Raw genomic sequence first — 14,692 nt, 5'->3', positions numbered from 1 at the left:
GTCTGGTAACAGGCGGTTCGTGTATCAGTCAGTTGACGGACCGGTATGTACTACCCGTACCGAACAGTATTATTCGAAATTGCATACCTTGATCTTGATTATGTTATGAACTATTTCAATATGGTTAAAGAGATCTTACCGGTCCGTATCGAGCTGACTAGTTGTTGGTATTGTACGTATCGAGCTGTATCGAATGTATCGAAACATGGTACATTGGGGCATATTGATATACTACCCATACCGGTTCCTTGTTGGACTGGTATGTACCGCTCATACCGGTACATTATGGTACAACGAACCTTGAGTGTAAGAGTTATAAATGAGTTCAATAGCTCCTACTGACATCCACATAGTTATAGTTGTCTTGTTTTTTGTTTTGTGTCTTTTGTATGTTCGGTAAATTAATAATTTGTTTGTTTAATGTTTTCTGTTTGGCATTTGTATTGTCACAAAAGCTACTTCCTCTTGAGTATTTTCAAGAAAAAAGAAACCATGCCCATTGGTGAACATTTTGTTGGCAGCATTCTAATGCATGTTAGGGAACATCATCATGATAATTATAAGCTTCTCTGAGAGCTGCTGTAGGAAAAACTTGGATTTTGTTCTTTACTGGCAGGGCTTATGAATGATACTGGTGTTTTGAATTCGAGACTTAAATAAGCCCATTAACTTACTCTAGGGGCTGTTCTGGTTATGTAAGCCACATTAATATGAGCAAATACATCAGAATTTCTAAATTGGATACTGGTGAACCTACATGGTACATGGATACAGGATGGGGTATTCATAATTTCATATTATTGTCTATCTTATAGCTTGAGCTAATCAGCCGTAAGTGTTATTTTTTTGGTAATGTTGAAAAGAAGTTTCAGGAGTCCCCACAAAATTAAATGTTTCAGTGGCATTAATGTTATACAAACTCCCTATACAAAATTCTTGTAAAAACTTCAGTGGTGAAGAACCTCATCGATTGTTTACATTGATTTATTCAAGGTGGTGGAAGGCATTAACAAATTTTTTGTAGTTGAAAGTTTTTTTTGTGGTGCCTCAATATGTTGGGATCTGTTTTTTGTCTTCTTAGAACTCTGACATGTATATTCCTTTTATATTAGACATCAAAGAAATTTTTATTTTTTATCTGTTGTTAGTTGTAATTTTTTACTAGGATGTTTTTTGATTGTGATGTCAAAAGAGTGTTCTTAAGTGATTTAAAGATAGCACAGTTGTGGTGTTAGAACACTGTTTTAGTGATCATTCAAGTATTTAGACGTTATTTTAAGCACTATGTAGCCTTGTTTGGGTAACTACCTTTTTATGTCGTGTATTGTGTGTATGCCCTATACTGTGTATATGTATTGTGTGTATGCCCTATACTGTCCTATACTGTGTATTTGTACTAGTTGTTTTGTAATTATATGTGAATTTTTTGCATGTCTTGCGCAACTGATGTGTGTTCTGTCTTGCAATGTCTATAATTCCTTATACAAGACCATACTGGAAAGACATGAGAATGTCTTGGTTGTTGCATTTGGTAATGTGTATTTATGCTAGATTTATTTTCTGACTACATAGATTAGCAATAACTTTATATGTTATATTTATGTCCCTGTTCATGTCTAGTGAATTCATCATGGAAATTTGATATTGCTTAGAAATTGTGATTGTTTTGTTTTCTGAATATTTGTCATGTACTTTATATGTTATATTTATGCAACTTTTGATCCGTTTTCATCCTTTCTTTCTGACTTGTTATCCATTCCACGCTTAACTGACAGAAACTGTCAATGTTGTATAGTGATGTCATTTTATTCCCCTTCGATAGTATAATTTTGAATTGCCTTGCCGGCCATTCGAACCAAAGAATTGTATCTCAACTATCAGACAGACACTAGTTTAGGTCTAAGAATAATATTGAGTATTAGACCTATATCTGTTTAGTCCCACATTGGTATAGGTCTAAACCATATTGGCGGGGAAGGGTGTGGGCAAGGCATCACACATAGAGCCACGAGGCCTTGCAGTGGGAGCATAGGGCGAGGGCGACGGACGGGCTAAGGGTAGAATTACAACAATTAGGGGTACTATTTGGGTAAAACGAAAACAAGGGTGATCTTCTGGAAAAAAAAGGGCATCAACAATATGTTTACGAGCTCTTATGCAAGAGCCATGGGATAAAAGCACCACCTTGTTGTTTCAGCTGTTTTCTGTTTCCTGATATTACTAAACTACTTAGTTGATTTTTCTTCTTTCATGTTGTTAGGGTTCTCTGGTATCATCGATTGAGATGTGGTCTGTCATGAACTTAAGCATCCTTTAGTAGTTTTATTATTGTTATAAAATTTTATTTTTTTATGAACCTAGAAGGTCGGGCAGAGAACTATGCCAATAATGATAGCTAATATTTAGATCTGGGCTGTTAGTTATCATTGTGTTTGAAACATTAATTATAGAAGGAAAGCGGAATTTGGGTTTCTTAGTTTCTTTAGTTGATTCTTGGTCTGCTCATGATGAGTTGTAGTTTCTTCAGTTGATTCTTAGTCTGCTCAGGATGAGTTATAGTGTTTCTTCTATCGGTTCTTATTCTGCACCAGAGTAGTATATGATGTATAGTATGTCATCTTATTCTGCACAAGAGTAGTATATGATGTATAGTATGTCAGATTATTGGGAGTCCTGACATTGATAGTCAGTTTCAATGAGTTCAGCTGGTTGGTTCATCAATTTCATACATGAAATGGTTCTGGATTTTGGATCCGCATTTTGTCAGTGTCATGAGCAAGCTCTGGTTATTCTAATTGATTAGGTTTTTAATTTGCTGATACTCTTCTCCAAGGGAACCATACTCTTAGCTAGAATATGAGCTTTTGCAATTGAAGAATGTAATTGTTGTGATTGGTCAAAAATGGTTTTAATGTTCTGATACTCTTCTGGAAGGGAATCATACTCAGCTAGAATATGGGCATTTGCAATTGCAGAATATAATTTGTTGTAATTGGTCGAATAGGCTTTCCTATAATAACATGCAATTAGTAGGATTGGCTGGGATGCTAATTAACAGTGCTTTTGAATTTGAAGAATGCAATGGTCGTGGTTGACTGCAAAGTTTGTTAAATTTGTTTGTGTTTAGGAGGAAAGCCAATTATAATTCTTTTTGCAGCCAAAAAAGTTTTTCATGTTTGGGCTTTTGAAGTTGATCTTGTGATTGCTTGACAACCATCAGTATCTTGCGGTATGGATTAGATGTGCAAGGTTCAGATAGATGGTGCAGGTTTTATTATGTAAAGAAATAGAACACTTCGCCTACAAGCCTTGGTTTCATTATTATTCTTTTTCCATTTCCTTGCTTGGTTGGCAACATGAGCATTGGTATTGGTAGCAGATCATGTAAATGTGAAGCTTGTTATATTGGGTTGAAGCTGCTAATAACTTGATTGATGGTTCTTTGTTTGGTTGATTGGTTGACTGATCATCCCAATGGCACTGGAATGGTTGATTCAATTTGTTGGGACTGACCGATGGTTGTCTAGTCATTGAGTTATTAGTTGGGACTGACTGTTGAATAATGCTGCAGCATGATGTCGATTATAGTTTATAGTTTTGACTGCCATCATATAATGGCACTGGAACTGTTTGTTGGTGAAGTTGTGGAATAGTGGTGCAGGTTTTAGGATGTCGTAGGGTTCAGTTTGATTGGGCTTTGCTAATCAACCACCCCTACCATGTGTATTTGTTCTTATTTCAATGTTTTTTTATATTAAGTTTGGTTTGACATCGTTTTGCTAATGGCAGATGTTGATTATAGTTTGTCTCAGGTAAGGTTCAGTTTGAGGGTTTTGCTAATCGACCACCCCTACCATTTTATATTTCGTTGTTCTTATTTCAATGGTTTTCTACATTAGGTTTGGTTTGACAGATTGGAATGACTGAACAAATATGTCATTGTATGTACCTTTGCACTTATATGCCTTGTACTTTTGTCTGTAGCCTTTTTGTGGGCTTGAAATTTTTTTGTATTTATTTTATGTTTCAGCAGTGTTGGATGGTTTTGTTTGTTGCCTAATAATGTGTGATCATATTTTTTTTTCGTATAAATACAAATTTAGTGGAATTTGCTTGTTTCTTTCTTTTTGTCGAACATTAGTCTTTGAATATTTTTGTCATTTTGTTGATTTTGTTGTATTTGGTGTATTTTAATATATTATTTTTCTCTGGTTTCTGTATGCTTTTGTTGTAGATGCGGGATGACCAAAACTACCTCTTTCCAATGTTTCTTCAATTTGGAGTTATAGTATAATATTGGTTGGTTGGTGGTTGCTTAATGTGCTGCTTGTGAACGTGAATGCTTGGTCGTGGGTTTCTGTTGTGTTATAATTTGAGATTATTGTTGGTTGCATTTGTGTTTGTTTTGACATAATTTTTAGGTTTATTGCTTGACACTGCCATTGCATGTTTCAAGCTTGGATGAGAAAACGTGGAGGGGGCAATAGCTGATCGGTACCTCTCTGTTGTAAACAATCCAAATGATCTGCGAGTATCACTACATGAATGCATTGCTCAACCTGCCCATAGGAGCAACTTGTATGACTCTCATGTTTGGTTTTAGAAATTCGAACTCTAGGGATAATATTTCTCTTTGAGGTTTTTGTGTAGTGTACATTGTATATATAATATCTTTTCAAAATGGAATGTTTTATCAAATTAGAATTTTTTCTAGGGTAATATTTCTATAGATGTACTGAGATCTTTTATTTTTTGGACAATAGTAGATGTTTTTGAGTGTCATTCAAAAGTTAAGTGTCTTCTATAAAAGTTTTGCATATAATTTTTCTTTAAGTATATAATTTTTTTAAATATATTACATGTTCATTTAAACTTTGGCTATACATAAGTATATCATCAAAATAAATCAATATAAATTTTCTAATGTAATTTTGAAAAATATGGTTCATGTTTAGTTTTTCATTTGTCTCGCTCACGCATTCTTAATAGATGGTATCTAGATTTTAAATCAATTTTTAAAAATATATAGGAATTGTGTAATTAATCCAATATGTTATCTTGCGTATGAGTAGGATGTTTATATCGTGATTTTGTTGATGGGTTTGCAATCAATGTATTTTTTTAAGATTCATCTTTTTTGATTCCCAACAAAACAAGAACTATACATGGATTCATACTTTCTTACACACTTATTTTTGGATATCCTTGGTCTCTTCGGGGTTGTATTTATATGCTGGGTTATTTAGTATGCTTATAAAATCAATTTGATCCTCAATTTCTTAAATTAGTGTTTAATCCTTAAAAACTTCTTGGGGTAAGAGTTTTTTATTTTTTATTTTCAAAAGATCAATAATAACATTAAGCAAATTCGTATCAATTTTATTAGTAATAATTAAAATATCTTTGTACATAAGTACAAATAAGGGTTGTTTGATGGTTAAGATTTTATTTACATCACTCATTTTGGTGTAAATATTTATTTTTTTTTCTTAACCTTTTTTGGTTTTCTCTTCTTGTGTTTCCTAATACTCTTATTTTTATCACTAAATTTTTTTTTCTTATTTTATACCTAAAGTTTTGGTTAATGAAGACTCAAACTCCTCATATTGTTGTTTTTTATATATTTGATCTTAAAAAATTATCTTTGGAGGCAATGGTTGAAGCTGATATTTTTGCCTATCTATGATCAAAGAATAATGGTTCTTGAATTGATCATATATTATCCTTTAATTATATTGCCAAGGTTTTCCTAATATATAACTAGCATACATAGGTACTACATTTGTCACATCCTGGATTATTATTATTATATTTTTATATATTTTTTCACACATTAGCGTATATCAAGTACCCGAAGGAGCACTCCTCGAAATTCATATCTCCCAACAGCGGATGGAAGAACCATCCAGTCGCCACGTCTGACGGCCCGTTAATCCCCGAAGGGAATCGCCCTACCTGCTCTCGGCAGGAAAATAATATAATCTCATGTCAATTTTGGGATAAAATAACATTCAAAACGTTTTTTCAAATATTATTAATATCAAATAATATAAATTAGTCCTCAATTGATTTGAATTCTAGTTTAATCGATTCAATTGAACTCGATTTACTAGAGTCTAACTGAACTGATCTCTAATCCTTATTTAATTGGTTTGGAACCATCCTAGACTAGTATAATTTAGATTAGATTAAGTTAAATTTAGGTTAAACCAACTTGAATAAGTCAATCAATTAGGAATCACCCTAAATTGATTTAGACTAATCAAGTTTAGTTTAGTTCAATTAATATTTGAGCTCAAGTTCAATAATAATATTGGGCTAGATTGAACCAGTCCATCTACTGGTCATGTGCATTATACATGATTGAGCATGCATTACACAAAACTGGCCAAGCCCTGGCCCATGGACTAGTCATGTGCGTCGCATATGATCACCCATAATGGTTGTGCTGGGATAGCCTACGGGCCAAGGCTTGACCCGTGGGTTGAGCTTGGCCTGTGAGCAATTTCATTCCAATTAATATTTAATTTCATATCATAGCATATACCTATTAATAACATAAATAAAAACATAATAATGTATTAAAAGAGGGACTAGGAGATAAGTTTTAATACAAGGAAATAGCCTTTTAAATTCAAATAAAAATCATGCTTTCAATACATATAAAATTTCAACATATTCTAGTCATATTTTAAATCATTCAGAATAATATATTTTAAATTTTAGAACAAAGAATATCAAAAAATGATTTTAGATAACATATTCTAGTCTAACAAGATTTTAATCCAAACATGATTAAAGATAAACTATAATACATAAAATATATCATATAAAACATATGCCTTTTTAACATATTTAATTATATAATAAAAACCTTAATCATGGGTCAAAGAATATTATGACAACTTTAACTGATTATTTTAATACAAAAATTTTGACATTTAAAGAATTGATACATATTTTTCAAACTATAAAACTTTCAACATTTAAAGAATCAAAATAGAAGTTAAAACTTTTAAATTTAAGAAAGGTAGGGAAACCTACCTCTTGTCAATAGGGTGTAACTTTTCGTCCTCTTGTTAATAGGGTGTAACTTCTCGTTTCTCCTGCTGCCAGACTCGACTAGGTGAGGAACGAAGGAGAGAAATCCCTCCCTTTTAAATAGGAGGTGAGCCTCTATTAAGGGAAATTTATTTTAATTTTTATATTTATTTAATATAAATTATTTTCATTTAATATACTAACAAATATGATATCATCATATTTGGAATACTTAATAGTTATTTTCTTAATTCATATCAACAAATAAGGAAGTAGTTTAAGATTTCCTTAAATTATAATAACAAATAAGGAAATAAAATCAATTCCTAACTTAAATATTTGATTTGATTAAATTTCTCCTCTCCTATAGGAAATTTGGTCCCCAAATTTAGCTTACCTTAATAGAATATATGAGGATACTGCTCTTGATCTTTTTCTCTTTTCCACGTTGCCTCTTGGTCTGAATGGTGTTGTCAACAAATCTTTACCAAAGGTATAATTTTGTTCCTTAGAACATGTTCTTTCCTTTCCAAGATCTGGGTTGGTTGTTCTCTAAAAGTGGCATCATCTCGTAGTTGTAGAGGTTGGTAAGATATGACATGTGATGGATCCCTGATATATCTTCGAAGCATTGACACGTGGAATACATCATGGATGCTAGCCAAAGCCGGGGCAATGCCAATCTGTATGCTACATGGCCAACCTTTTGTAAGATCTCAAATGGGCCAATAAATCTTGGGGCTAACTTTCCCCTTTGACTAAACCTCATAACTCCCTTGGTTGGTGACACCTTTAAGAAGACATGCTAAACAATTTCGAATTCTAGATCTCTTCGTCTTCGATCTGCATAACTTTTCTGACGACTTTGAGCTGTTAATAATCTTTGGCGTATAATTCGAATATTATCAGCATCTTTTTGAATTAATTGAGGCCCCAAAAGCTTCCGTTCTCCCACCTCATCCAAATATACAGGTGATCTGCACTTTCTTCCATAAAGAGCTTCAAATGGAGTCATCTGTATGCTAGAGTGGTAACTATTATTATAAGAAAACTCAATTAGATGCAAGTGCATATCCCAACTCCCACCAAAGTCTAACGCACATGCTCTTAAGAGATCTTCAAGAGTTTGTATTGTCCTTTCAGATTGGCCATCAGTTTGGGGGTGAAAAGCTGTACTAAATTTTAATTGCGTGCCCAAAGATTTTTGTAGACTTCCCCAAAATTTAGAGGTGAATCTTGGATCTCTATTTGAGATAATGCTAACTGGCACCCCATGATATCGAATGATTTTCTTAATATATAAGCTTGTTAGTTTATCCAATGAATACTTCTTGTTAATAGGAAGGAAGTGAGCAGATTTAGTAAGTCTATCTACTATTACCCAAATTTCGTCATATCCTTTCACAGTCTTGGGTAATCCTATCACAAAATCCATAGTGACTTGCTCCCACTTTCATCTAGGAATTGAAATCTTTTGCGACTTTCTCGCAGGTATTCGATGTTCTATCTTCACCTGTTGACATATCAGACATTTAGAAACAAACTCTGCTATATCTCTCTTCATACCACGCCACCAATAGTTTTGGCATAAATCTCGATACATCTTAGTAGTCCCGGGATGGATATTAAATTTTGATCTATGTGCCTCCTCTAATAATTGTATATTTACTGGATGGCTTTCGGGAACATAGAGTCGATTGTGGAATGTAATAGAACCATCTTCAGTTTGGAGGAATTCAGGTCTAGATCCTTAGAGCTATTTCCTTAACTATCATTTTAAGATATGTATCTTCCTTTTGATCTTCTTTAACCTTTTCCACTAAAAATGATTGTGCCATCAAACACATAAGAAAACCTTTATTTGTCTCCGATAAAAGTTTAAGTTTTAAGTCTGCTAACTCCGTTATCATAGAATTCCTTTGAATATTCATATAGGCTACAAGACTATAGGTATTTCTGCTTTAGGCATCAGCAATTACATTAGCTTTCCTAGGATGGTAGTTGATATTAAAATCATAATCCTTTAGAAAGTCCAACCATATTCTTTGTCTCATATTCAAATCTTTTTGTGTGAAAATATATTTGAGACTCTTATGATTTGTGAAGATTTTGAAAGTTTGTCCATAGAGATAATGCCTCCAAATTTTTAGTGCAAAAATGATAGCTGCTAGCTCTAAGTCATGAGTAGGATAGTTCTTTTCATGAGGCTTTAATTGCCTCGAAGCATAAGCAACTACCCTCTCGTTTTGCATTAGAACGCAACCAAGCCTTTGTAGTGAGGCATCACTATACACTATAAAACCTTCTCCCCTTGAAGGAATCACCAAGATAGGAGCACTAGTTAATTTCTTCAATTCTTGAAAACTTTGTTGACATTTATCATCCCACATGAATTTTATGTTCTTTTGTGTCAACTTGGTCAATGGTGCTGCTATTTTTGAAAAGCCTTCTACGAATCTTCTATAGTATCCAGCCAAACCCAAGAAGCTTCTAATCTCTGAAACATTAGAAGGCTGCTTCCATTTTATCACAGCTTCAATCTTGTGAGGGTCAACAGATATACCAGCACTCGAAATTACATGACCGAGAAACATAATTTTATTGAGCCAGAAGTTACACTTGCTTAACTTGGCATATAGTTTCTCTTACCTTAGGACTGCCAGAACTATCTTAAGATGTTGTTCATGCTCTGCTATGCTTTTGGAGTAGATTAGGATATCATCAATGAACACAATTACAAATTTATCAAGATAAGGGTGGAACACCATATTCATGAGGTCCATGAAGGCAGCTGGTACATTCGTGAGTCCAAAAGGTATTACTAAGAATTCATAATGACCATATCTTGTTCTAAAGGTAGTTTTTTGTATGTCTCCTTCCCTTATCTTCAGTTGATGATACCCGGATCTCAAATCAATCTTTGAGTATACTTGAGTACCTTGAAGTTGATCAAACATGTCATCTATTCGGGGAAGAGGATATTTATTCTTTATGGTCACTTGGTTGAGCTGTCTATAATCGATGCATTGTCGCATAGATCCATCTTTCTTCTTCACAAATAGGACAAGGGCACCCCAAGGTGATACACTGGGTCGAATAAAACCCTTGTCCAAAAGCTCTTGAATATGTTTCTTTAACTCCTCCAACTCAATTGGTGCCATTCTATACGGAGGTTTAAAAATAGGTGCAGTACCAGGTAGAAGATCAATTGTAAATTCAATCTGTCTATTTGGTAGCAGTGCAAGTAGATTTTCAGGAAAAACATCTAGAAAATCCCGCACAATAAGGATGTCCTTTAATACTGGCTTCTTAGATTCTTCTCCAGAAATGAAGGCCAAGTATCCCTGACATCCCTTCAGTAATAGTTGGGTAGGCTAAAATAATAGAAGGAAACTTTTCTTGAATCCCAATGAACTTGAAAGGTGGTTGATCTAGAGGTGAGAAAGTAACAGTCTTTCGAAAACAATCGACACTTGCATGGTATGCTGAAAGCCAGTCCATACCCAAGATAGCGTCAAAATCTTGAAATTCTAGTAGAATAAGATCTACTAGCAAATCGTGACTTTCAATAGTAATAACACAGTTTCTATATATCTGATCAACTATCAAAGAGTTTCCAACCGGTGTTACTACCATTAATGCATTATTCATTGTCTCACGATATTTATGTAATTTCATAGCAAAATAGGGTGATATAAAAGAATGTGTAGAACCAAAATCAATAAGCACAGATGCTGGCATACCTTAGAGTGTGATGATACCTTTAATAATAGATCCCGAGGCTTCAACATCTTGATGAGTCAGTGCATAGACTCTTGCCTGTTCTTCCTCTCTGGGTCGTAGCTGTTGTTGTCCAGTTGTTTGGGGTGGAGCTCGGAGTTGATGTTGCTTCCATGGGCAATCCTTCGACATGTGCCCCGGTTGTTGACAATAAAAACATATGCGTTGTCCCATGGGGCATGAGGTGGAAACATGATATGTCTTCCCACGGAAATAACATCTTATAACAACTTGATTGCTAAGAGCTCTTGCTTGTTGATGCCCAAACTGTTTGCCTTTTCCTTTCTTTGAGGGTCCAGAATGCGATCCCCCATACGTAAATGGTGTAGCACTAAAATGTCACTTTCGATCCTTTGCTTGTTGTAATTCATTATCCAATTTCTCTACCACTAAAGCTCGATTTAACACTTCAACATATATTTGTAAAATCAGTACTGCAACAGACTTTCTAATTGATGATCGAAGTCTCCTTTAAAAATGACGAGCTCTTTGACTTTCATTAAAACCAATATATGGAGAGAACTGAGCCAACTTAGTGAAATGATGATCATATTTCATTACAGTTCTATTTCCTTGGTGGATGTTGAGGAACTCTTGTTGTTTCTCAAAGCGAACTGAATCTGGAAAGAATTGCTCATAAAATGCATCTTTAAACTGCTTCCAAGTTGCCACATTACCTCCAGCCTCTAATATCCTCCTTTTTGAGGTCCACCAAGTGTCTGCCTTCCCTTCCAAAATGAAAGAAGCGAAAGGCACTTTTTGATTTTCCTTACATTCGATAGCTTCGAATGTCTTTTCCACTTGACGAATCCAACATTCAGCAAAGATTGGATCTGGCTTGCCCTCAAAAATTGGTGGTCCCAATCTCTTAAAGTGATCTAAAGTATTATTCCTACCCCGTGGAATTTCATCTCGTTCCTCCTGACGCTCAATCCTCTAATAGCATTGAGGACTTCGTGTACGTCATCTTGAGCATTGACGGGTGCTGGGGCATGAGGGGCATTCTGCGAAGTCGGAGAAGTTGGCCCATAATTAGTGACAGGTGTACGGGAGGACTGGGTTTGCTCTACGATGCGTGGAGCTTCCAAGTTATTATTTGTTTGAACACCTCTCCGAGAGCGTAGACCAATAGCATTGCGACCATAAGTACCTCGAGTGATAAGACCACTAATCTTTGTTATTGGCTCCATTACTCCTATAATATGTTAAAGGCAATCATCGGTTAGAGTCAATCAAGGGACCTAATACACCTACAGGCCCTAGATCATGCTTTGATACCATAAAAGATGTCACATCCTGGATTATTATTATTATTATTATATATATTTTTTCACACATTTAGGTCAAGATAAACATCACTTTATTCATCATTCATAAACATTTATTATAATTTATTTATTACAATCCATTTATTCATCGAATCATAAATAAAAAAAGTAAACATAGTGATGTTAACTTCAAGAATCATCCAAGGGGCTCTGCCTAGCGGTAGATGAAGGTCCGCTCTCCATTGGAATCCGATTTAGTACTAGAGGGAGGCTGCTCTGAAAATAAAAAACAAAGAAAATTCAGCAACGCTGAGTAGGAATCCCAAAAGTCAACTCAAAATATATACATAATCAAAATTCAATCAATCATCCCATTAGCGTATATCAAATACTTGAAGGAGCACTCTCCCAACAGCGGATGGAGAGGCTTTATCTTATGGGATGAGTTTGTGTTCTCCCAACAGCGGATGGAGGTAAACTCATATCACACTCCCAACAGCGGATGGAGTGGTGTCCCACACCCGCCAAAGTGGGGATACATTCCTCCTAACAGCGGATGGAGGAACCGTCTAGCCGCCACGTCTGACGACTCGCTAATCCCCGAAGGGAATCGGCCTACCTGCTCTCGGTAGGAAAATAATATAATCTCACATTGGTCATGCCCATTTTGGGATGAAATAACATATTTAAAACGTCTTTTTCAAATATCATCAATATCAAATAATATAAATTAGTCCTCAATTGACTTGAACTCTAGTTTAATCGATTCAATTGAACTCGATTTACTAGAGCCTAACTGAACTGATCTCTAATCCCTATTTAACTGGTCTGGAACCACCCTAGACTAGTATAATTTAGACTAGATTAAGTTCAATTTAGGTTAAACCAACTTGAACAAGTCAATCAATTCGGAATCACCCTGAATTGATATAGACTAATCAAGTCTAGTTTAGTTCAATCAATATTTGAGCTCAAGTTCAACAATAATATTGGGCTAGATTGAGTCAGTCCATCTACTGGTCATGTGCATTATACATGATTGAGCATGCATTACACAAAACTAGCCCAGCCCTGGCCCATGGACTAGTCATGTGTGTCGCATGTGACCACCCATAATGGTTGGGCTGGGGCAGCCTACGGGCCAAGGCCTGACCCGTGGGTTGGGCCTGGCCTGTGAGCAATTTCATTCCAATTAATATCCAATTTCATATCATAGCATATACCCATTAACAACATAAATAAAAACATAATAATGCATTAAAAGATAGATGAGGAGAAAAGCTTTAATACAATGAAATAACATTCTAAATTTGACTAGAAATCATAAGATATTAAAAGAGAGACTAGTACATTATCAATCAATCATTGTATTTTGTAAGGTTTTAGATGTTCGATAATAGGTAATTTCAGCTTCTCCACGAGCAAGGTGCTTGTCACATTTGTTCAACTTCCTTTATCAACAATCATATTGCATAATTTGTTAGTAATCAAATAATAAGTATGAAAAAGATTTTCATCATTTTAATTACTAAGTGTGCATTGAACAATTAGATTTTCACCTTTAGTATATTATACATGGAATGTCATCATCATCTTCTCTCACTTTCAGATTTCATAATTTTATCATTCATAATTATAACTCTTTTATTAGGATATTAACGTGTCACATGTTCATACCCAAGGCACTTGAAACATTTAATGCCTCTAGTTTGATTACGTTGATTCTTACCTAATTGATTCAATTTTGTCTTTGTTGTTTGATTTATTTTTATTTTTAGTTTTATTAATTTTAGGTTTAATAATTAATGGGTTTATCATCATTTTTACTTTAGTGTGATTTTCAAGAAGAACCAGAATAAAGTTGTCTCTCAATCTTTGTGGGTACATTCACCATGTCCTTAATCTCTACGTATTGTTGCCAATCCCTATAGTAATAGCTAGAGACAAATCTCCTTATGATTTGTTTTATCTCCAACCAAATCTCTATGGGCTTTTTATCATTTCTACGTTTGTCTTTACATAATTAATCCCATCAAATAGTAACATAATTAAAAAATTCAACAACGATTAATTGTATCTTTCTCTTTGAAGTAGTTGTGATATTCAAAGATTAACTTCACTTTTTTGTTCCCACTTTAAATATGCATCTGGATTTTTTTTCTATTGAAAAGATGAAATTTTCATTTTGTTGCCGCTTATGATTTTATCCACACCATCAAAATGTCTTCTCTTAGTTTGTCTCCTAGGATTAACATCTTGATCAATTATTGTAATGTCATCTCCACCATCATCTTCATTATCAACAAAGGATGATTCTCTCATGTTATGATTCATCTTACAATCTATTAATTGTAACATCATGTCTTTTTAGATGATCTTTTACATCTCCCATCACTTTGAACATATGTTAAAATTGTTGATGCAAGAATTATTTGATGAATAATTTATTTTTTTAATCTTTAGACATGTTTAGAAAAACAAAGTTAGAATAACCTCACAAATACTTCTTCATGTGGTTCACTTAAGATTTGATTTATTCCACTTGTGTTTGACACAATTTTTGATCGATCTCGATATTGATCTCACCACTCTTGTTTTTTACC

The sequence above is a fragment of the Musa acuminata genome, chromosome BXJ1-2 (genome assembly GCF_036884655.1).
Source record: "Musa acuminata AAA Group cultivar baxijiao chromosome BXJ1-2, Cavendish_Baxijiao_AAA, whole genome shotgun sequence".
Taxonomy (NCBI): domain Eukaryota; kingdom Viridiplantae; phylum Streptophyta; class Magnoliopsida; order Zingiberales; family Musaceae; genus Musa; species Musa acuminata.
This window is presented reverse-complemented; position numbering follows the sequence as displayed.